Source organism: Amblyomma maculatum, chromosome 2, assembly GCF_055883805.1.
Source record: "Amblyomma maculatum isolate TAMU_Amacu chromosome 2, ASM5588380v1, whole genome shotgun sequence".
NCBI classification, from domain to species: Eukaryota; Metazoa; Arthropoda; class Arachnida; order Ixodida; family Ixodidae; genus Amblyomma; species Amblyomma maculatum.
Window position 1 is genome coordinate 139,129,169 of NC_139345.1, and position 22,675 is coordinate 139,151,843.

Below are 22,675 nucleotides of genomic sequence, written 5' to 3' on the forward strand. Positions count from 1 at the left end.
TGTGAGAAGTAAGCCGGTATTACCACGTTCCAGCCCAGCCGCAGCTCAAGCGGAACCTATAAAGTTTTCTGGTGGACAGCCCCATTTGGGGTAGCTCAGGAGTTTTCTGCATAAAGCCTAAATTTTCCTTAGGCTTTATTTTCCTCCAGTACCCCAAAAGGGAACCGCGCAGGTAACGTGCGAGTATGCCCGCTCTTGCCGTTCATGCCATCCATGTGCATGCGGTATTGGCCTTTTGAGTCGGCGCCCCATTTAAATTAGCCCCGATTTTTCATAAAGTCCAAAGTTGCTTTACTCCACCTTAGAGTATGTAAAGAGCAGCCCCTGATGGCCTGATACGGAAATATCTGCTCAGATATGCATCGCCATGCCTATATTATGCCCAAATAAGATAAACCGGGACAAGCCGAATTTGGGCCTGCACGGTTGATCCCTAAATCTGGCCGCATGACTATTATGATGTCTGCCCTCGCCCAACTTGCCCATGAGGAGTCAAAGGGGCAGCCTATTCTGTGCAACTTCGGTTGCCATGCTATGCGTCGCCTCTTTGCTGAGGGAGGGAGAGAGAGGGAGAAAACTTTATTGTTGGGAGTAGTCTTAGTGGAAAAGCCAAGTTTCCGTTAGCTGGTCGCTTGCGGCGACTTCTTCAGCGCGGTTTACGGCGCCTAATTGTATATTGGGGCTCGCGTTACGCAGCACTTCCTTCCAGGATTCAAGTGAGGGAGCTTCTATAAGAGCTTTGGGAGGCGGGTCCTCTGAGAATTCCCACAGGATATGATAAAGGTCGGCTTTCTCTCCGCACTTAGTGCATGGTGACCTTATGCTGACCGCAAATATGTGTGAGTAAACCGCAGGGTTGGGGAAGGAGTTCGTTTGTAGTTTCCTCCAAACAATTTCTTGTTGTCTTGTTAGTGATTTGTGTGGTGGTGGGTATACTCTCCTAGAGAGTTTGAAGTTTTGTGTAAGGTCACTGTATGTGAGCAATCCTTCCATTTCAAGTTCCTCGGCATTAGGTCTCACCGCTTGGCCGACAAAACCTCGAGCATGTTGGTCAGCCTCATTGCCTCGGCTCCCGGAGTGAGCAGGTGTCCATACAAGTTCTATCTCTCTGTCGGGTCTGATGTCTGCGAGGATGTTTCTGGCAGTATTGTATATCCTGCTACGTGAGAAGTTACGTATGGCAGTTTTTGAAACAGTAACATTTATATCCGCATTTGTTGTAGCTATGGCTAAAGCGATTGCGGCTTCTTCCGCCTAGTCCCAGTAGCAGACTTCGACCGAAGCGGCTACTGCTTAATTACACAGATGGCAAAGACACCTTCAGCCATATTGTAGTCCGAGGGGTCGGTATACACCACCCCATCGGAACTTCGGTACTTTCTGTTTAGAGTCCTAGCTCTAGCTTTCCTCCTACCTTCATGGAAGGAGGGATGAATGTTTTTGGACAAAGGTTTAGAGTTAATTTTGTCGCGCACTCCTCTTGATAGTGGTCCTGGGTGGTTGGCTAGTGGTTCGACATTAATTCCCATGCGGTGTCGAGAATTTGTCTCCATGCTTTAGAGTTTGTTAGTCTTTATAGCTGTGCTGTCTTATGTGTTGTGATCAGCTTCTCTACAGTGTTGCGTATCCCAAGTGAGAGAAGTTTTTTGTTTGAAGTGTTTCTCTGTACACCTAGCCTAGCCTTTTAGGTGCTTCTAGTGAGTCTGTTTAATTTCTCCTTGTCAGATTGAATGAGGCGGAGATAAGGGACTGAGTATGTGAATCGACTTAGTACAAAGACATGGATAAGAAGACAAATGTCAGCCTCCTTCATTCCTCTCTTTCTTGCCGTTACTCTGTGTAGTGATTAGTTGCATAGTCATTTCCAGCCTGTTAATAATAACATTGCTCTTCCTATTGCTCTGGATGTAATGCACGAGTATTCGAATAGTATCGACTGTAGGTAATGGTAGTCCCTGCAGGCAGATTTTTATCTCTACTTTGTCTTGCGTTTTTCTTCTGACTGCTAGTAGTTCAGATTTCGGTTGTGAGCTTTTCAGCACAATCTGGCTAGCGTATGACTAAACTACATTCACTGCTTCTTGAAGTGTTTCCTCTATGTGAGCGTCCGAACCTTTTGTTACCCACAAGGTGACATCGTCAGCATATAGGGAGTGTTGAAGATCTTGAATTTCTTCAAGTTTGGGAGGCAGACCTATCAGTGCTAGGTTGAATAAGAATGGAGACAAGACAGATCCTTGCGGGGTTCCTCTCTCTACTATTGCTATCGCCTCGCTCCTTCATTCATCGCAACGAGGACATTATTTTTTTCGCTTGATGCAAAAGGCGTTCGCCATCGGGCCTCTCACCCGCCAAATCTAGCTTCCTAACTCTAGGTAGAATAGACAATGCGAAGGCACATTCACTTAGATTTCTACGCATGGCATGGCTGCAAGAAAAAGTACAAGTACCAGAAGGAATTTTGAAACAGCGGCGCTTAGCAAAAAAGCCTAATTTTGATGCATTTGTCGCGCTCAGTCGTTTTGAATGCATTCTTTTGTAGACTGGAAGCACGTCTGGTCATACCATGCGTTTCGAATTCCGTCTTCAGAAGCCCTGAAGGGCGTTACCTCTTCCCTGTAGGGCGCGTAGCTGCGACTCTTGCAACATAAAAAGCAATTCAAAGTGAAATATATTTTTGTAAATTGTGCAGCAATAAATAAACAAAATATTCAAACAGCGCATATAATTAATAATCCTATGTTGCAGTTTAAGTGGATGCGCCTGCCTACAGAATAACCCAAAGTACAGTCCTATAAACGAAGTGATACCACAAGAGGGGCAAACAGCGGCCGCCAGTACGCAGCAGCGCGGCTTGCCGACGTAGCAATATTCTTTTTTCCGCGTGGTCTTGAACTACACGGTCGGCATCATTTCATATCAGCGCCTATGACCGGGTACGCGTAATTAGGATGCCATTGTTGGGGAACATGTGAAGAGTTTCCATGTCACGTACATCGACGGACACGTTTTCTGACAGTATTTCGAACAAATGCGTGCCGAAACCCATTCTCAGAAAGGCTCATATAATCTTAAGGTTCACATAATCATATAATCTTTATCTCTACTCAAGGTAATCTACGGGACGTTGTTTGCTCATGCAGCTCCGAAGCCTTCCTGAATTGTATGATAAACCTCTTTGTTCTTGCTTGTAAGGAAACACGACACAATTGTTATGCGTTCCTGTGTGCACACCTGGAAATGAACTACTTACCATTTCCAGGAAGACACGAAAGATTACGCACTTCATGTAAGGACGGAAATGTGGGTTTGCAACATACGCCGCATGTTTCCGTGCGATGTATCGTAATTTGCACTTGGCGAATGAGCCTGTGTTAGCTCAGTTCAATTACTTAGTAAACGCTAACCACTGTTGAAGTCAACATCTTCGCTTAAGCTCTTGAATCAATAACTTCGCTTTCACTATCACTGATGTTAAGGCTATCTTACATGTTCACCGTTTGCGTTGAGCTTTAAATAAAAGAGTCAAAAAATCTCCCTGCTATATAGGTCGACTTTAGAATGCTGTGTGTTCTATGGACAGTGAGAAGCCTACGAGTCAGGCTCCACTAGACAAGCCTCTCAAGAACGTCGACACTGAACAGCTAGAACGACGGCGCAGTGAAGCACTAGACAGCAAGGTCACTCTACTAGGCAACTCTCATCTTTTTGGTCCTATAACCGCGATTATGGCCATTTTTTGCGTAAGGGATATGCAGACACCATTCATTATTAGGAAGCAATAATTGCATCAAAAATGGCTTTGCAGATGCATGACGGCCGCAAAGAATAACACCGTCGCGTAAAAGCACGTAGTTGGTTATAAGTGCTTGTTCCGACCTTTATTTTACAGTTTGCTGCTGAATACGGAGCCCTTGTGAAAAAGCAAATGGTGCGGTCCTCTGTGCCTCCATTGATTACTCAACTTGGATGTAACCATCGACGCAGAGAAAATATCGCTCTTTCGAGTATCTGAGTGGGCGCTCCAATCTTTTAAGGCCAAGGACGTCTGTCTTGTGAAAGGCGTGTACAGTACCTCTGGACAGAGCGCGTTATCGGAGTATGTAAGCGCTGCGGGCAATCACGAATAGTTATATTTAGCAGACACAAATCGTGTCCAAGCCAGGGCTCCAACTCGACCGTTCCGTGTCCCAGCCGAGAACGGTAACCATACTCTGTGCCGAATTCCGGCTAAAGCGTCTATAAACCCCCTTGTCTATCGTAAGGAGGCTGGTGGAGGTTAAAAAGTAATTAATAATAACTAATATTATTAAAATTGTTGCGATACAAATAAATAAAAATAAGTTAAAATTACAACAGATGACGTGTCTGGTGTTCATGAGGAGCCACGACGCTCATGCTTTCGCATTTCTTCGGCCCAGGTTCTGCAGAGCCCTAAATGTTTCTCATCCCACTGGCCTGTTCACACAGGTCGTCGACTCTTAATGTATCGCGTTTTAGCCGTACGCCATTAAGACAACATCTCTGACAACTTCTTGAAAATTGTTTCAGTACTTTTTGAATTGCGCAGCCTTATCCCGAGAAACGGGGGGTGAGAGGGGGGCGCGCTTTCTAGGTTTAAAACCCTAGACCTAGTCAATCCTAGTCAATTTTATGTAACTACGTTTCCAGAGAAAACCGCATAGCTTTACTTTGTAGCCGTATGTCAGCACTTACGTGGAAGCCACTTAGTAATCTCTCCGCTATTGTAAACTGTCTACCCCTTGGGGGATTCGCCTCAATTATATATATATATATATATATATATATATATATATATATATATATATATATATATATATATATATATATATATACATATATATATCAGCCATTACAATACAAGGAAGCCCTGTCGAAAATTATCAGGCTCATGCGGAAACATGGGTCACCACTTCGTGCTCTGTTGTGCCGAATAATAAAGCCTCTAGCTTTCGATTTAAGTTGTGCAAATGGGCAAATTTACACTTGTAAAATCAATTCAGGGGAACGTCAGTACGCCTTATATCCTATTTCCGAATTCGACATTGGATAAAAATTGATGACCCTATATTTATATAGATAGACGTCGACCGTAACACATCCATGCGGAAACCCGCGGCTGGTTTTTGATCTATTGAGAAACAAAATTGATTGAATTGAAATTGACAAACAATTTAGTCTGAAAGGAAAAATTTGCTTGGGCGTTGCTTTCGACCTGCGTTGCATTACACATTATTTAGATTGCTATGTTGTACCTTCAATGTACCATTTTTATGATGTATACCTGCCAATTAATACAAGACATTTTATACGAGGCTCAAAGCGTCAATGTTTTTAATTTCACTGGAGTAATAACTGTTTAAAGGTCTGAGCTCCAATGTAATTATGTCTATTAATAGATTTACTATAGCAGCTGTTTGAAAGATATTAACCAAGACGTCTTACATAGCAACACAAAGTGGATCAGCGCCATAAAGTTGAAGTTCCATCTTGTCACAGATATTGTTTTCATTCTTCGTTCATACCCAGATATTTTGTAAGCTGCAATCATCTTCCCCATAATACCGTTTGCATGTCACATTATAGCGCATTTCCCAAAAATATTGCTTGCCTTTGAATATTTGTATGCTTATAACTGCGACAATATTTCCCTTTAACTCCCCAATATATCCCCACTGCAAACAGAACGTATTGTCTTCTTTATATGTGGCTATTTCTATATACTTCTATTTTTTTATATTAGTCATTGCTGTATAGATTGTACTTTTGTGTATCCCCACTTCCCTGTTTATTGCATTTGGAAACTGAACACAAAATAAATACATAAACACACTATACATCTGATGTCAAAAGGCATTAGGAATCGATGGTAAATACACCTCATGTTAATTCTCCTCAAGCATGAAGGCGGTATACTTTCACGTCTGGGAGCGGTTGCAAATAGCATTTCATATGGCGGGTGCTGGTGCTCTTATACTAAATTTTTACGCGATGGCGCTGAATGCTGCGTTCTCCAGAAAATCCAGTTTCACTGTTGTGGCAGGCCGCGTCTTGAGCGACAAATGACAGGAACAACTCTGACAGGTGAAACAGCTACCAGGTGACACAATCATGCTCTGAATGTGGTCAAGGAGTGTGGCGTAACGAGATTATCGATTTGCCAAGGGTTGCTAACACAGGCTTCACATTTGAGAGGGACGGCAATATGTGAATACATCATACAGACATCCTAAAATATGCTTTTAATTGTCTGAGAGCTAAGCGAATGTATGGTTATAAACATTTTGCTCTAATAAATGACATTGTGTCTGATTGTTACAGAAGTAATACTCGTCTGCAAAGCAAAACAGTCATTTAAAGCTGAAATCCTTATCAAAGTTTGGAAAACAAGCGCTTTTAAAGTGCACAGGCGACCCTTAATACATGTTCGGACCGTCTGGTAAAATAGGTCGATAAATAGGGCGTAATGTAAAATAGTCTGTCCAAGGCATAGATAACATCCAGAAAAACAATGGTTTCGGATATGGTTTCGGTTTCTTGGAAAATTGCGTATTGCTGACGTTTGGTCAATCTGTTCACATGGCAATGAAGGCTTAATGATAGCAGGAGGCTGCCACAATGAGCAGATAAGTTCGCCGGGTTTATTTGCCTTGATTACAATTGTAGGCTGAATTGGAGTTGATACATGGATAAGACGGAAGAATATGCAAGGCTGAATGAAATAAACCATAGTACCAGAGCCCTGGTGTTGATTAGCTTTTAGTTCACGCGAATTCTTTGCTGATATGCCGCCTATACGTTTGAGAGCCCAGCAATATAAGCTATCCAACCCGCTTGTGAGCCAAGAAACTTGCTTCTCCTGTTGCTCTGCATTGACGATACACCAAGTCATTTCAGGTAAAGTGCTCTTCAGTGTCTGAAAATTAAAATTAAAACACAAATGAAATGCATCCCCATAGCTTATTCGCGTGTTTTAAGAGAAATGAAAGTGCAGCTTCCCAGCATGTTTCAGTGCAGTGGAGCTTAGATAAGCAGAATAGTTTAAACGCAGTGATGAAATTGTCTATTGGTCTCATCGCTAGTACGAATTAAACGCCTTTCGTGAGCGCCACCGGCTATCTTCAAGATGTTCCCTTCCGCTGCAGTTGTACAGCCAACATGAAGGCCTTCCCCGTCCTGGTGCTTGTGGCCATGGCTGCGACAGCATGTAAGAGAATCCTAGAGTAGTTGAATTTCAACAATGATTTCCTATGTTTCTAGCCGAACTCGTTTCTTTTCACTATTCTGAGTGCTGCAGCTTATAAATATAATTTCGCTTTTTCCTATTGATGACATAGTAATCTTTGCGAGCGAAAGTTTAGAAATTTCATGCCTCAAAACATCGAGATTAGGCAAGCACCAAGGTGTTTAAACTCTCCTACATAAATATTCAGTGTGGTCTATTTAATCTTGGAGATGTTGTCCTGTCTGCCACTGACTGTGGCTTCAAACCCAATTCAGTTACGGAAGCCCTCAAGTAAGATACTTTACATAGCGCTTTTGGCTCAGAGAACAGTGGTAAAGACCCTTTGAATATTCGCAAACGACACAGGATTAAGCTAAAGAGGGAACTGCCGTGCGGAAGTTGTACCTTAAGAGCACTAGCCTGCGGACACACGCTAAACTTATTTTGCTTTCTCCTCTTGTATTGTTGATTTCTTTTTAAAGCTTTTCCCGTATGTAGAGTAGCGAACTGAGCGACTCACCTAATCCCCTTTCCTTTATATTCCTTTGGCTGTCTGGTTGGTGCAGAAATATTATACGTAGATATTGTGTTACCGTGAACACCAACAACTGAGTGACGGTACGACGTTCCTAAAGCAATTGACAACATTTTCTGTACGCATCTCCGATTCACTAGAGTAGTTCTTATGTTATGAAGATGTGAGAATACATACTTTGGGATTAATGTTCCCATGGCAATATCTGTGTCTATTTTTCATATCGCCTTCCCGTGGAAACACAAAGGTGCTGCTGCAGTGTAAGTTACATACTTTCTAAAGACTTCGTTTTATAATGGACTATTTTGATGCCCATTAAATCTTGCTGTCAAATGTTTCTTTCCAGGGGATTTACAGCCGAGAGTGAGGAGTCGCCGCTTAAGAAAGGTGAGTACTACACCTTCAGCACTGTCGTAATATGTGTGTAAGTCAAGTATTAAAGTTGAACTGCCCTTTACAATAAGTTTCTCTCTTAAGAGTACGAGCGTCTAATGTTCGGCCTCATATTATTATGGCTGTTATGAAGGGCTTTTACCTGCTGTATTAGTAACAATGGCTGCAATGATTTGGCCTCAACCTGCGCCCCCCACAGTCGCAGAATAGAATTCCGGCCTACAGATCGATCATTTAGATAAATGAGCTGTGGGAAGTGGTCCGTTGCTACACGCCTTATATTGTTGCAATAAATGAGTGTTCATCTGTGGACGATCCGCTGCTGCTATAAGTAAATTCTGACCCCAGAGGAGCGAGCTTTCTCGTGGGCTGCACCGATGTCATGAGCGAGATACTACTGTTGTTCTGAAGTGTGCTCTATTTATGACGCTAACGGACGTGCAGGTATAATTTGTCTAGTTATGAATGTTAAAATGAGCTGGCTTTCACTCTCGACAAAAACAATGCTTCACCAAAGTTACCTCGTTTGCAGCACTCGAGTTTAAGTACCTAAATGTTACTTACCAATTTTTCATTAATCCATTTATTTTGAGGGCTCTGCGTAAACGACTATGTAATTGTCAGAAATACTATTGCATGCAGAAAGAAAACAAATTGCGCCAATGATCTAATACATTGCAGGATTTTTCATTCCATTCTGGTCTGAAGTGCCCTCTGAGGACTTTAAATGAGCCTGTGCAGTTGCGAGAGCCCCAATTATTGAGGTGAGGCTTATTATAAACTTAGCCACTATTGGATGCAGAATAAGCGTCTGCAAGGGTGTATAAACATATGGAAGTAGGATGTCAACTAGGCCTTCCTAAAAACATAACGGGGCGTCTGCACCAATAGAAAACCACTTTTATCTCCACGTGTGGCACTCATATGTGTTTTATATGCTAGCTAATGTCTGTTTACCTGAACTATTCTTCTACAAGCATCTGAAAACTCATTCTAATGCTCAGTGCTTTGAGTTAAATTTTAGACTGGTTTGAAAATAAGTGATCTACGTTTTGAGTCTAGACTATCTTCTTCACCCTATATATTTATCGCAATTTAAAATGCCAGCCTACGAACTCTGTAAAATAAAACAAATTAAACCAACGTGGGTGCACTGTTACTATACCACTACGTCATACAGGACCACGTTTCGAACAAGAGAAACGAGCACTAATCGTGACAAAATAACCAACATTCGAGCAATTAAGAAGATTGTACATGGTTAAAAATAAACAAAAAAATGAAAGTTGTATTCAAATGCGGTGCTTGAATGAATTTATTTCCATTCTGTTGTTATTTATTGAAACATTTGTTAGCATTATTCGGACGAGGTTAGACAGCCTTAATTTGTGGGCGATCCTGGAATACGTGAAAATTTGTGTTACAATTCTCTACACCTGAATATTTAGCGACAGCATCGATGACTGAGGTAGGATGTTTGGTTTATAGAGCATTGTGCGTGAGTTTAATATATTTTCCTCTAAAATCGACAATATGGGAGTGGATATTACTGAATCTGTCGGCCTATGATTAAGGGCAGGCAGTTTTGCAATCGGTTGAGGCGACTATTACAATGATGATGCTAGTGCATGTCATAATATTTTAAAAGGCAGTTTTTTGTGAGTTCGGCTGTATTTTAGGGGCCATTTTGTTTAGCTTTTGCATTATTCGGCCATATAGCTTACCAGGTTCATTGCCTCCTTTATTATCCAGTCAGTTCAGTTCAGTCGTTCAGTCGTGTCCGACTCTTCGTGACCCTATGGACCATGTCACGCCACGCTTTCCGGTCTCTCACTATCTTCCTAACATCACATAACTTCATCTGCAGTGCCTCAAGGATGCCATCTCAACATCGCATTCGCTGCCTACACCTTTTCCGGCGACCCTCAACCTTTCTCAACATCAAATCTTTCTCCAGCGACTCCTCTCTTCTCATCAGATGACCAAAGTAGCTGAGCTTTAACTTCAGAATTTGACCCTCCAATGAGCAGTCAGGGTTTAAGGTCGACAATATCGACTGATTTGATCTTCTGGCAGTCCAAGGAACTCTCAAGAGTCTTCGCCAGCGCCACAATTCAAACGCGTCAATTCTTCGGCGGTCAGCCTTTTTCACAGTCCAACTCTCTCATCCATACATCACAACTGGAAAGACCATAGCACGAGTTTTACGGATCTTGGTTCGCAGACTAATATCTCTGCTCTTTACTAGGCGGTCAAGGCTAACCATTGCTCTCTTTCCCAGAAGCAGGCGTCTCCTAATTTCATGGCTGCAGTCTCCTTTCGAGTTAATCTTGGAGCCCAAGAACAGAAAATCTGTCGCAGCTTGCACTTCTTGTCTATTGATGCTCCAGGACTTGATAGCGCAAGACGCCATGATCTTTGTCTTTTTAATGTTCAGTTTAAGCCCAAACTTCTCACTCTCTTCTTGTACGCGCATCAGAAGTCTCTTGAGTTCCACTTCACTTTCTGCCATTAAAGTAGTATCATCCGCATATCTAAGGTTGTTGATACGTTTTCCAGCAATCTTCACTCCAGCTGAAGACTCGTCCAGACCGGCCTTCCTCATGATGCACTCTGCATATAGGTTAAATAGGCAGGGCGACAGTATGCAGCCTTGCCTCACTCCTTTCTCGATCGGAAACCAATCAGTAAGACCATGCCCAGTTCTGACTGTGGCCTCTTGCCCTCATACAGGTTGCTGAGGAGACAGATGAGGTGAATTGGAACTCCCATCTCTCGGAGAGCTTGCCACAATCTGCTGTGATCTACGCAGTCAAACGCTTTCGCATAATGAATAAAGCAGAAGTAGATGGGTTTCTGGAACTCTCTTGCTTTTTCCATGATCCAGCGAAGGTTGGCAACTTGGTCTCTAGTTCCTCTGCCCTTGCGAAACCCAGCTTGCACGTCCGGAAGCTCCCGATCCACATACTCCTGCAGCCTACCTTGGAGGATTTTCAACATCACCTTGCTAGCATGCGAAATAGGCGCGATCGTGCGGTAGTTGGAACAATCTTTGGCACAGCTTTTCTTTGGAATGGGGATGTAAACTGACCTCCTCCAATCCTATGGCCACTGCAGGGTTGTTTAAATCTTCTGACATAATGTATGCAGAATGTTAACAGCGTCATGGTTGAGGTTTTGAAGCAACTCAGCTGGAATGCCATCAATTCCGCTATCTTTGTTCTTAGCAAGGCTGGCTAAGGCCCATTCAACTTCACTCTTCAGGATGCCTGGCTCGATATCAGTAATCACAACCGTCTTATGTTGGGTTTGCACATTCGCAAGTTGGTCTGATTGTGGTTTATTTTTCACTTTCCGTCATTCTCGCGTTTGAATCTGGCGGCCTCTCACACGGCGGTTTCTACTGGCATGAAATCCATTGTGTCATGTGCTTATTTTTTGCGTGCATGTGTTTGTGTGCGCGCACATATGTAAAAGTGCACATGCGTGTCTGTAAAGTGCTATCATGAGCCAGGCTGGCGTTTCTTCAAACGCGTGTGGCCGTTATAAATATTTCTGAAAGTGCTTTGCCTCTTCTATATTGTTGAAGAATTTGTTTGTGTTTTTGATTTCTTTGAAACATTCGTTGACGTTGTTCGGACGAGGCTAGAACCTCCTTCATTTGTGGGCGATCCCGAGATACGTGAAAAATTCTGTTACTAATGTCTACCCCTGCGTAATTAACGCCCGCATCTATCACAGATGTGGCATGTTTGGTTTATAGAGTTTAATATATTCGCCTAAAAAATCGACGATTGAATAACACCGACTCTCAAGTCGATGTTATTGAATCTGTAGGTGTCGGATCAAGGGCCGGAAGTTTTGAAAGGGGGTGAGTTGTGGCTATTGCAAAGATGATTTGGTGCATATCATATGTTTTAAAATACAGGTTTTTCGATAGGTACCCCCGTATTCGACGATTCGGAGCAATTATTGTACAATAGAGAAAAAAGAAATAACATTTTGAATTTAATGGCATCCTGAATCTTACTACTAGATATTTTATTTGCTAACCTATGGTCGATGAAATCCTTATATTCTGTCTGACAGCATACTGATTCTGCGGCCTCCTGCTGTTTATGCTCAAGTATTTTGCTTTTGAGATCAGTGATTTTTAAGTGAATATCTTACCTCGCTTATTCCTCAGTCTGCGGTACTAATCGCTACACATTCGAGAGCCCATCAAACCACTTCCGCTGTCATTGAAATCACGAGAAACATCTGTATTTGGCAGGAGAGATAATGGGTATCGCCATTCAAGCAATCTCTAGATCACTCACTTGACCACTGAGGCAACGGAGCAGCGCCACATTAGGCTTCGTATCTTGGAAACGTTTTTGCCGTCATACAAAAGTAGAGTTTGAAATTTTCATTCCATCGACATGATGGGAGAAGTGCCTTAAGGAACGCATTGTTACGCATGGTTGATGTAATTTGTCATTGCATTAGCCATGAATGCCTAATTATGAAAAGTAATCCTTTGTACTAATAAAAAGAAACATTTATTTTCCTTACTATGTAAAAGTCCTCTTATGCCACTCCACTATTGTGATTCGAACACTTGGGCGCTAACCTGGAAATGAAAAATATTTTTATACCCCTTAGGTTATGACCCATCCGTGCTGGTGAAGGCAGGAAGCACAGTGGAAACCCTGGGCAAGATCCTCCAAAATGATATATCTTCGTTCACCGCAGAGGACCGCCAGAAAGTAGTCGACGTTCTGCAAACTCTTTCGAGTACAGAGCTGGACCACTCCAGTGACGAATACTTTATCACGCTTAATGCTATCCTTATTGCTGTTCTGAAAGGAGTTGCGACTGGAGCAATTGGCGCTGCGTTCGGCTGACTGGCTGAAATGCCGAATACAGATGACATTTCAAATTTCCGGTAATATTTTCTTCCGCTGCCGTGGTATCTCCCAAATATTGTTGGAGTGTAATAAAGTTTGAGCTAAAAATTAATTTTATAACATTATTGTGTGGTTTATCGACGAGTAACACAATTATATTTTTGCATGTCAGGCAAGTTTCAGGGTCTTCAAGCCTTATAGCTTGTAGCTTATTCTGTCTGTGATAAGCTCGCAGCACAAGCCTCTTCACCATAAGTAGTATGTTTTTAGGGCCCGGGTACATTTTCACACAAATCATTGTTATAGGACATTTACATTTTAGAAATATAGTAGAGGGGAAGGGGGAAACAGCTTTATTGAACGCACAATTAGGCGTCGAGAATGTCCTGGGCCAGAATGACCAAGGCCAACTGGTCTTTCAGCTGGTCAGAGCCCGCCACATTGGAGGAGGAAAGTGTGGAAATTAAGATGACTAAAATTAGAACAGGGCAGGCAAAAATGCAGCGTTCTATGTTTGTATAATGTTCAAGAGAATTGGGGCATACGGGAGAATGTCCGATGTGGTATGCAAACAATCGAGAAGGACTAAGAAGCATTTAGGTATATGAGTCAAATAAGGAATATTTTCGTGATATGAGAAATTTATTAGGAAGAGAAACTGTACGAAGATTTTCTCTAAAGTCATAGGGAAGATTGATATTAGTAGGAAAGAGTGGCGTCCCCTTCGGTGGATAAGGCCAGGGAATCCCAGGCGCCCGGTGCTGAAGTTCGCGGGTGAGGCGATGTACCATTTTATTGCCTGGGATTCCAGCATGACCATAAATCCACCTGACTGTTACAGTGTGGGGACTTAGTTTTTTTAAATTTCAGCGCAATTCATCCCGCAGTGTTTTAGCAATGCGACGCGTATGAATGGCACGTATAGCCGGTGTTTAATCAGTGTATATCTTGAAGGTTTAGGGAGTGCCTGTGCGAGGTCCTGAATACTGGCGACTATTGGCAGGGTTTCGAGAGTTGCTGTAGGGGGAGGATCTATGTAAGAACTGAGGGTATGCGTCACTACCTCGCTGCAGCTCTCAGTTGAGTAAGTAGCCGCTCAGATGTTAGTTTGTGATGTATATGTGTAGACGATCATGGAATCAATATGATTAACATGATTGAAACGCGTTCTGAATGTCTGCCTGTGTTATTTACCTGATGAAGCACTGTAACGGCACGAGGCCAAGAGGGCCCAAGGGGCAAAAACACCGCCGAACCTACAGCAAATGTTATTACGGATGCTGTCTGCAAATATACTCAAGCACTGTAAAAAAAGAAACAAAGAGGAGCGGAATAGTTTCAAGTTGTTCAACCCCAGTCACTATCCGTCTGCCGCTGCATCGCGCGTACATCAAATATGTGATAGCAGAAGGTTGTGCTTCTTCAACGAGAGGGCAACGTAAGGGCACCTGATGCATTTTGCACCGATCTTCATAATTTCAGTAGCCTCGATTAACTCTCTTGTAACTTTATTCTTGTGCTTGGCAACACTTTGTCTGTTTTTGAACACTGGGAAACGTGAACAATCAAGACAGTGAATACCTGTGTTGTGGGCAGCGTTCTTAGCATTCTTTCCATGCTCCTTAATTCTTTCATATAGTCGACGGCCAATTTGGGCCATGTATGATTCACCACACGATAAAGGGACTGAATAAGCCATGTCATCCTTGCAAGGCACATACTTCATCTTGTGGTTTTTCTTGCACTTATGGCCAGATTCCGAGAACTTCTCCGGGCAGGTTAACCTCGCACAGAAGCCACTCAATCTCAGGTTCTGAAAAAAACTGCATCATCTCCAGATTTTTACCTATTCTTTTTAAATTGTTCGACAAAACAAGAATATAGGGTATTAATGCCAGATTTCTTTGTTTGAAATAAATGACCGCATAGCCTGCACTCCAGTTTTTTTCAAAATTCCTGCTGCTCCTGACACCATACTATGAATGGCGTACGTTTCATCTGTTAGTCTTTCAAAAGTGGAGAAAGTATAGGCAATCTTAAGTGCACATTTTTTCAAGGCATTTTGAATCACGGCGCCGTAATACCCCTATCCATCAGTTTCGAATGGGATAAGCTGTACGGTAGTCATGGCATTTACTTCTAGGTTCATATTCCCAGCATACATGCAAATCACTAAAATAGAATGTCAGATCAATGTGAAAGAGCCCAGAAGAAGGGTAGAGGGGGAAGGGGGAAGCCTCAGTTCGCAGATCGAGCCAACGTTTCGACGAGTAGACTTGTCTTCGTCTGTGCAAAGCGATCATCAGTCGCAGGGATTTAAATAGGCTTTTGTTTCTGAAAAAAAAAAAAAAGCTGTGGAGGGGGAGAGCGAGTTTAACGAAAGTAGGTCAAGAAGTGTGGTGGTAGAGGATGGGGAAAACAAAGTACGTGAAGGAGTGAAAAAAAAAAAAGTTTCTTCCGTATATATTTTCGAGCCTGGAAGCCAGGAGCCTTGTGGCCTAAAAAATAAATAAAAGCAGTAGTGCCAGGATAAAATTATAAGGCGGGGTTGATGATTAGTTACCACCCAAAGCAGGTTCGGTGCATGTTCACCTTTCTGAAAAATGGGCAGTCATTTGAAAAGGTCCTGATAGGAAATATATCAACAGGGGAACAATTGACAAAGAAACGGGATAATACCAGCGCAATTAACCATACCTGGCAGGCTAAAAAAATACTCAAGGGCCAACTCAAGTAACAATTGATAAGAAGAGAAACACTTGCAGCTTATGCTATTTCCGAGGTTGATAGAGTTATATTTATTTGTTTCTTTATTTTTAGTTTTGTTTATTTCTTCTGCAGGTCACAGGTTTATGGGTTGAAGGCTGGGAAATACATACTGAAGAAGCTTTTTTCTTTCACTCCTTGACCTACTTTCTTCTCACCCATCCTCTGCCTCTACATTCCTTGAGCTACTTTCGTTTCATCCATTCTTCCTCTCCTCAGCGTTTCTTCTTCGGAAGCAGAAACGTATTTACACCCCTGCCAGGAGCCTCGTATACATGAGCCCGACGCAAGCGGGTCGGGTAGGGGGGAGCCGGTTGTCGAGCTAAGCCAGCCCGACCCGTCCGGGTTTACATGAGCTTGTTTCTATCGGGCAAAGATCCCTGCTACACCGTGCATCGAGCAAGAGAACCAGGCGCAGGCAGGAGAGGAGGAAAAGGAGGAATGCTCAGACGAACAGCTCACGGTCCCGTCCCCGACCAGCAAGGAGGCAAGAGAGGAGGTGCCTGCCCGACGCGTCAGAGTGGTTGGTTGGTTTGTGGGGTTTAACGTCCCAAAGCGACTAAGGCTATGAGAGACGCCGTAGTGGAGGACTCCGGAAATTTCGACCACCTGGGGTTCTTTAACGTGCACTGACATCGCACAGCACACGGACGCCACTCCGTTATACATGCCCCTCGCCCATCGGGTAGGGTCGAGCCAACCCACCCCCTGCAGTCGGGCTGGCGGGACCCGACGCGACGGTCCTTTAGCTCGACCCCCTAGCGTATACATGAGCCCGATAGCCGGTTTTTAGCCCGACAGGCCTCCCCGACCCGACTTTGTCGGTCTCATGTAAACCCCCTGAGGGATGATTGCCTTGCCCAGACGAAGACAAGTCCACTTGTCAAAGAGTCGTCGCGACCTGCGAAGTAAGGCTTCCCCCTCTACCCTTGTTCAGTGCTCTTTCCCACCGTGTAAGCCATCTTCTTCCTCTCGTTCTACCTGATTGTTAGATCAAGAAACTTAATGCGATCGTTAACATCCATTTCTTGTGTAATTTCTAGCGAGGAAAGCATATCTGAGAAAATCAAGCATGGGTCATTCACTTCCGAAGCGAAACTAGCCGGGTCACAGTATAGTAAAATAAGGTAACTATCAACATATCGAAAAGCGCTTGTCACAATAGAGCTCATGAGACTTTGTTGGAGCGCTCTGTCAAGCTTTGCAAGAAAGATATCACTTAGCGATGGAGCGATGCAAGATCATATACCGATCCCTTTCTTTTGAATAGAAACAGTGCCCTCCCATTCTGCATAGGGTGACTGAAGATACACAGCAGCAGATCTACAAAGGTTTCTGCAGAAATGCCTCAAGCATTCTCAAAGGCAACCACTCCGTAGACGTCAGTTGCTTCACTAATCCATTTTAACGATTTGCCATGAGGAATGAAAACATATAGATCTTTGACGTCAATGGAAAATGTACGGAGCGCCTTGGCCGGGTCAGTTTCTAGAAATCCAAATACTCGTCCGATTTTTTTACCTGATAAGCGTTCTTAATAATTAAATTAGCTAGGTTTTCTTTTTTTAAACGTCCCAAAGCTCTTTCAGGTTCAACGTGTCTTAGAATAGGGGTTACTCTGAGATTATCTGGGAGCAGGGAAGGAGGGTTAATCACAGGAAGATCGATAGGGTTGAGCGCATCTTGCTAAAGTATTCAAAGTCGTTTTTGGCGCTAACAAGACGTGCCATTTGACGATCTCGTTGCTGTATGAGGTCTCCCTGGGGCAAGAACAGCCCTGTAGAGTATAGGCACTCAGTGAACGTGACCGTCTTGTAAAATATACGAAGCCCAACCTTAATCTGATGTCTTTGGTGACATGTTACAATAAGGAATGAAACTCTATACTCATACCTGCCACCTCTTCCGAATTTTCCGTAAAATGTACGAATTTTGACCGGTCTTACCATTTTACGAATCTTGCGGGAAATTTTACGGAAAATGTTTTATTTTCAGAAAAAAAGGTGCGGACATCTATTAACATCATGGCCTCCGAGATAACACCACACGCGCGGAAGGGTAATCTCGGAGTGTTAACACTATTATGGTAACTTTGGCGGCCACGAGAGGGCAACACATATTTGTGATATTATCATCAGCAGCTGCAAACGTTGTAGTGACTTCTATCGTCTACTATGGGGAACACGAGTCCATATCCAAAACTCGATACCACCTCCGCCAGGCAAGTGGCTGTTTCCTTTGTTCACGTGTTTGAACAACTTTGGTGTTGGCCTCTGTTTTTGAGTGATCTGTGACCGCGTCCGACTCAGTGTTACTGAAGTTTTCGTAGTAGCGGTTTCGCAGTGCAATGGCGGGCTCAAAGCCGCGGCAGTACTTCGAAATATTTTTGAAGTCGTACGCGGCAGAATTTCGCGTGCTTCGTGCCGTCTAAGTAAGGAGAGAAGTTCGGATTTTGCACCACGTGTGCCTGTGATGTTAACATTTCACATGGTGGCAAGTCCGACATAAAGATCCACATCGCTTCGAAAGAGCACCAAGGATACGTGCGAGCCGCGGACAGCAAGCCGAGCCTGACAAGGTTTGATCGCAGTGACCGCGACCTCGGTGTGATTCATGCAGAATGCCATTTCACGGCGTTTTAAGTTGAACACAACATACCGCTCAGTGTCAGTGATCACGCTGGACCATTTTTCCGGAAAATGCTCCCCAAGTGCGAGGAAGCCAAACGCTACGCCTGTGGATGGACGACGACGACGGCAATGGTTCGTGAAATGGCCGCGAACGCAGAGACTCTTTTGCTGGATGCCCTAAAAAGCAGGAATTTTCAATTGCTGTGGACGGAAGTAACAATAGGGATACGCAGCTTTACCCAATTGTTGCGAGATACTTCGTTAAAGAGACCAGTAGAGTTGAAAGCCACCTCCTTAGCCTGGATACAATCCAAGGGGAAGCGACGGGTCAGAAAATTGGAAATCTGATTCTGGACGAAATGCAGTCCCGAAGGTTGCCTCTTGAAAACCTGTTGGCATTTTCTTCGGACAATGCCCATGCCATGATTGGCAAAAAAAAAGACAGCGTTTCGACTGCATTGAGGGAGGCCCAACCAGCTTTGATTGGGGTTGGTTTTCCACGCCACCTCATCAACTTGGCCGCCCAAAAAGGAGCTGCATGTCTTCCTGTAAAGATTGATGAGGCCTTGGTTGACATTTTTTTTCTTTGAGAAAAGCTCAAAGCGGGAAGATCGACTGAAAGACTCAAAGATTGCACAACGTCGACCTCAGGAAGATGCTGAAGCATTCGCCGACACGTTGGCTGCCTTTGGGGAAGTGTTTGAAGAGGCTGTTGGACCAGTGGAAACCACTACTTAGCTTTTCTTGAATGAAACAAAACAGTGCAATAAGCAGACCTTGTTTTTTGGAGTCTTACCAGGTTCCCAAGACTTCCCTACAAATCGCCAAGAACCCTGCGCCGGCCTCAAATACTGCTGCACACCTTCTCAAGACTGCTGCAGGTGTTGGAGTTCTTTCTGCACCACAAGCAAAGAAACTGAAACTTCAATACGAGGCATCTGCAGAAGCTAGCCACGTGACCCGTGAAGAGCGCCTTTTTCTTTTTTTTTTGTTATCGGAGCTAAGCAGGGCATGCTGTCCTTTTCTCCAAAATGTTATACCTCTTTTTGAGAAGACAAACTGCCTACTTCAGTCACAGGCTTCTCAGATTCATGTGCTCAGGGGCCTCTTGAACCGCCATCTCGACGATCTCTTGACTCGATTTGTGCGGCCAGGTGTTCTCAAGGGATGCCATTCATTGCCTGAAGTTGCCTATGGAGCTGTAGGGAATCAAAAAGATGACAAAGGCATCGCCATTAGCATGACAACCTCCTCTGTAGTTGAGACGCTGACCTCAAATGAGAAGGAGCAGTTCTTCTCGGCTGTACGTCTCTGCTTCACTGCAGCATGTGACTATATTCGCCACAGGTTCCCGCTGGAAGACGTCAGCCTGAAGATGGCTGAAGTTGCACAAGTGCAGGCTCTAGAAATTGCTTCATTCAGCAGTGTACTTCATTTCATTATGGCGTTTCCTGCTATTCTGCTCCAGCAGAGTGGGGAAACAAGAGAAGAAACAATTGATGCACTTGAAGTGGAGTTTGCCAACATACAAGCTTACCAGATCCCAGCAGACATACTGAATGAGCCAAGGGGCGAAATCCAGCGGTCGCAATTGGGAAGCACTCGAGATGTCGCCGGATCGCCCAGATTCCGCAGAATCTCAATGGTTATGCTTAGCGTACTCTCCATTCCCCACAGTAACGCTCAATGTGAGAGATATTCAGCTCTGTCAACAAAACGTGAACGGAGTTTCGCTCATCTGTTTCCGAGAAAACTCTAGAAAGTGGGCTGGTGGTGAAAGGACACCAGAGTGGAACCTGCTTTGAGCAAGCCTACACAGAGAAGTTTTTGAAGCAGCCGAAGTCAGCAACTGCAAAAGCGTTGCAAATATAAATCGTGACACAATGGAGTTTTCGCTCATTACTGTACGGGACACAGATCTTGCTTGTCGGTGAGTGAGCAAGGGTGTCGTCAAAGATGAATTCTTGGAAGGTAAAAAAAGAATAGCCCCCTCCCCCCCCCGGTCGCGGAGGTTTTACGACTTTTGACTTTTGAAATCTTCACGTTGGCAGGAATGGTATACCGAATGTTGCTCAATGCTAATGCATGGACAAGTTGCCCGACTTCCCCCTCGCGTACAACGGCGTCTTTTTTGAGATTCCGGTGAACTAGATGAGCCAGCTGATTGCAAAAGTTTAGCAATTGTAGAAACATTGGCCTGATTAGTTGACTCATTGATGTGAAGTTCAAGCATCCAGCAGCACGATACGCGAGTGATAGGTGACCAGACATTTCGATATTATTTAGTGTTATGCTGACGCTGATAGCGAGTTTTCGCAATCAGTAGCAATTCGAATTTTTGAGGTGCAGGAAATTGCTCTCGTTGTCAAGAAAACTAGTGACTACATCGATACCTTGCTTCAGGCTCTCTACTGCTCCAGGAAACCTAGAAGTGCACCAATGAGTAAGGTCGTCTACATACGATATATGTTTTAAGTTGTGGTAAGACGTTAGAATACGAGATAGGGGAGCTATTTCAAAATTAATACGGTGGGTGACATAATAAGGCCCTGAGCAGTACCACGCGGGAGGGGCAAAGGATCGCAATCAGATTCGAGCCGACAGAACTTGGCCCTATTGTCGCCGAGATAGGCACTGAGGTAGCCGTATATCTTTGGACCGCAGCCAGTAGCGGCAATGATGTTTAAGAGAACATAGTGGGAAAGGTCATCAAAGCCCTTGGGCACATCAAGTGCCACTGCGGATTAGATCTGAGAAGAGGGCGGAGGGTCAAATTCGTGCGCGAGGAGCAAAAGGTGGTCCTGAGTAGGCATACCTTTTCGGAAGCCATTTTGTTGAGAGGCAACGAAATCGCTTCATTCAAGATGAACCTTAAGCCGATTGAATGCCATGCGTTCCACAGTATTTCCCAGGCATAATGTAAAAATACTGGGCAGGAATTTTGAACCATTCCTGTTTTGCCTGGTACTGGCAGTAGAGTTATAAGTGATTGTTTCAGAGATGCTGGGAGGGTGCTTTCTTCCTAATGTGACGTTATAATGCTGAGAAAATGGTTTTTGACCTTGTCTGATAAGTTTCGAATGAGTGATTACACAATCTGGGCTTCAAATTGGCCAGACTTCCACTTTAGATGTTCTGAGACCCATTCGAGATCCCAGAGGGTAAACGGCTCGAAGAGTTCTGCATTGAAGCAGCAGTGTACTGTGGATAAAAACTGGGTAGGGGAGGAGGAATATAAAGAAAGAAGTACATTCGCACTTAGCAGCAACTAGTGCTTCTCGAGAGCGGGAAAAAGGCATTTTGGGTAACGTAGCGCAAAGAAGACAAGGACAAGAAAGAAGGGATACACACACGAGCGCTCGTGTGTGTATCCCTTTTTTGGTCCTTGTCTTCTTTGCGCTAAGTTTCCCAAAATGCAAACTCACCAACTAACTCAATTCAGCATTCTTGTGCGGGAAAAAGGCGCCGGTTGAGGACCTAGGAGTCTGCTGAGTAAGTGGCAGGTTGTTTTTTGATTTAGCGTGCCGTTCATGGTGTTACACATTTTCATCAATTTATTCGTAACAGGTGTAACACAGTGTTCTTTAACCTGTCGCGTAAAATTAAGTGACACGCTCAGGCAGGCGTGAATTGCCAGGCATAGTGCGAACAGTGCGCAAGGGTCGTTTCCGCTTCTTCCAGATACGGACCAGGCAAGGGTCGGGATTATCTGTAGGGGCTGAAGTGAACTCTCCTGTGTAGCTCGTTTTTGGCCTGCTTGAGTGCTTTTGTTCAGCTCTGAGGAATACCAGTAGTGTGAAGTGTGTTGCATATATTGTGAAAGGAATTTCAGTTTTTGTGGAAAATTCTGTGTTTACATGGACGCGTGCAGCTAAGGGCAGTGATTTGAATAATTTAATGGTCGCTGAGCAGTTTTTCTTCTCTAACTTGACAGGGGACATCTCTACGCTCCCGACCCACTGTGAGGTCTAGCATGTTCGGTTGCTGATTTCTGTAACCTTCAGAAGTAGTGGAATTTGGGGCATTATAAAAAATTATTTCACCTTTGTTTTATGTACCGTTGGGTATGTGGCTAGGCCGGCGAGTGCGTGGGTAAACCCAGATAACGTGCGTGGCATCAAAGCCCCTACTTATCAAGAAGTCGGAGCCTCGATGCAAGCTTCAAGTAAAGTGCATAAGCGGTTTGAGAGGTGTGTACTCTGAAGGGATTATAAAA

General features: G+C 43.9%; 1 long non-coding RNA gene across 1 annotated transcript; it reads left to right on the forward strand.

Moving 5' to 3' along the window:
* Positions 1 to 6,779: 6,779 nt before the first annotated feature.
* LOC146200059 (uncharacterized) lies at positions 6,780 to 13,175 on the forward strand. The gene is made up of 4 exons (XR_014704792.1): positions 6,780 to 6,918; positions 7,167 to 7,228; positions 8,128 to 8,168; positions 12,819 to 13,175. It is a non-coding gene; the product is annotated as an uncharacterized LOC146200059 (long non-coding RNA).
* The last annotated feature ends 9,500 nt before the right edge of the window (positions 13,176 to 22,675 follow it).